This window comes from Furipterus horrens, unplaced genomic scaffold (genome assembly GCF_987537825.1).
Source record: "Furipterus horrens unplaced genomic scaffold, mFurHor1.1.pri manual_scaffold_17, whole genome shotgun sequence".
In the NCBI taxonomy this organism is placed as follows: Eukaryota; Metazoa; Chordata; class Mammalia; order Chiroptera; family Furipteridae; genus Furipterus; species Furipterus horrens.
In genome coordinates, this window is record NW_028327187.1 from 47014270 (window position 1) to 47017026 (window position 2757).

Genomic DNA, 2757 nt, shown 5'->3' on the forward strand with positions numbered 1-2757 from the left:
GGAATTCTCATAAGACTGTCAGCTGATTTCTCAAAACAAAACAAACTTTGCAGGCTACAACAGGCTGGGAAGAAGTATTCAAAGTGATAAAAAGCAAGGACCTACAACCAAGATAACTATCCAGAAAAGCTATCATTTAGAACAGAAGGGTAGATAAAGTTCTTCCCAGATGTGTTAAAGATAAAGGAGTTCATAATCACCAAGCCATTATTATATGAAATGTTAAAGGGCCATATTTAAGAAAAAGGTCAAAACTATGAACATTAAAATGACAACAAACTCACAACTATCAACAACTGAGTCTAAAAAAATAAAAACAAAATAAAAAACAAACTAAACAAACAACTAGAATAAGAACAGAATCATAGGTATGGGGATCATTTGGAGGATTATCAGCTGGGAGGAGGAAGGGGGAGAATGGGAGAAATGGTGCAGGGATCAAGAGGCATAATTGTTAGGAACAAAATAGATGGGGGATTTCAAGAACAATATAGGAAAGGGTGAAGCCAAAAAACTTACATGCACAACCCATGGACATGAACTAAGGGTAGTGGGGATTGCTGGAGGGAAGCGGGGGTACTGGGTAGAGGGAATTAAAGGGAAAAAATTGGGACAACTGTAACAGCATAATAAATAAAATATAGTTTAAAAAAGGAAAGAAAATGGGTCTAGTTGTTCCAAAAGTAATTTTAATGGGAATGGAAAAAATTTGAACAATACTTTGATATCTATTATTTTCTGTTATCCTCACAATAACTCTGTAAGATATACAGAGCAGCAACTCTAATTTGAATTTTACTAATGGAAAACTGAGTCTGAAAGAGATTTAATTTGCCCACTATCCCCAGAAAGGCAATGGTAGACTTGGACTAGGTCTCATATCTCCTGAGTTCTGTGAAGACACCTGATGTGAACCCTTCGCTGAATGCATTGATGCTATTACCTGCCCTACCTGAAATTTCTGGGCTTTATTTCCTGTACTTGAACCCGCGTTCTGCTTCATGAAATCTTTCTGGCATTCCATTGGTCCACCTGACTTACAATACCTACCAACCCCAAGCTCATCTATATCTATAGGGGCTTCTGATTCTAATTTGCCCTATCTTGTTGTCACTGATATGTCTCACATACCTCTTCATCTGCATATAATAATCAGAGACTACTTTCTAGGAGGTGGTGGAACACAAAAGTTAAGTCCTTGTGCCATGGAATCTGACTACCATTGCTTAAATCCTGGCGCTACTATTTATTCCTCACATGACCTCAGGCAAGTCACATAACCCCTCTTAGGCTCAGTCTCCTTATCTGTAAAATGGAAGTAATAACAATACTTACTTTATAGGGTTTTTGTATCACATTAGATAAGGCAAAGCTCTTATCACAGTATTGTACATGGTAAAATAAAAGCTTTGACTCTTGAACCATAGAAAACTAGGTTTAAAGGCGGGAAAAGACAAGATGGAGCGACAGGCAGCACAACGTTCCCCCACCTCACACCCCTGACCTCATGGTGTGCACCCCAGCTCCGCCCGTCTCTTCTGCGGGTCCCCAGCATGTTGCAAACAGGTGGACATACCCCACGCAAAGTGCAAGGACCAGGAGCCACAACAATTGGGGGACAACAAGGAGCAGCAGCAGGGCGAGGAGAGCCACGAAGAGGAAGCTGGCCAGGGGCCAGCTAGAAGTCAGGTTTCTAGCCCCTCTATTGCTACCTCCAGTGCCAGTCGCCAGCTGATGATGCTGGAAGGGAAGTCTGGACCCTACTTTTCCTCTCTGGAATCAAGCATCGAGATCCTGAAGAAGAGGGCCCAGGAGCTGATCGAAAATATTAATGAGAGCAGGCAGAAGGACCATGCACTCATGACCAACTTCAGGGACAGCCTCAAGATCAAGGTTGCAGACCTGATGGAGAAACTAAAGGAGAGGATGTATCAGCTTTATAATCACCACAACAAGATCATTCAGGAAAAGCTCCAAGAAATCATCCAGAAAATGGCGAAGATCAGCTGTTTGGAAACAGAGCTCAAACAAGTGTGCCACACTGTGGAGACCGTGTACAAAGACCTGTGTGTCCAGCCAGAGGCTACTACTTTGGAAGAAGAACAAACCCATAAAGATGGTGAATGCTGACAGCTTTCTGAGTCACCACTTAGTAACAGCCACCAAGAGAAGGCTCAGAAGCCACCATTCTGGCGACATTGAAAAAATTGTTTTTCACAGTTCTATGATGCATCTTGGCAAAAACAAACACATGCCAGACCCAAAGACAGCAAGTCCAGCTACCATCATGGGTCCAGCTTTGGTGTCCCCAACATGTGACAAATTTACCCCACCCCCACCCTGCACAGTTCATTAAATGTTTGATTTTCAAAAAAAAAAAGAAAACTAGGTTTAAAAGCCCACTTTTACCATTTCTGACTGAGCAATATGTTTAACCTATCTATGCATCAGTTTGCTCATCAGTAAAACAGAGATAATAGTTCCTATTTGCATAGGGTTGTTGGGAGTTTTTAAGAGAAAATATAAATAAAGTATATGGCATATATTCAGGTGTCAATAAATTGTAATAATTATAACTTTTTATACTTTCAGCCTCAATGCCTGGCATGGTTCTTGACAGATAACAGATGCTCAGTAAATATTTATGGAATGGAACCGAAAGGCTTAGCACTCACTTGCAATATCAGGGAGAAAATAAGCAAAACATCATCCCTCGAGAAAATGAATAGGAATGGACAAGATAATTAGTGGGCTGAA

The 2757-nt window shown here is 41.0% G+C and overlaps 1 pseudogene; it reads left to right on the plus strand.

The window, feature by feature from the left end:
* Window positions 1-1503: 1503 nt before the first annotated feature.
* Window positions 1504-2330, plus strand: LOC149990951 (synaptonemal complex central element protein 2 pseudogene; annotated as a pseudogene).
* Window positions 2331-2757: the final 427 nt, after the last annotated feature.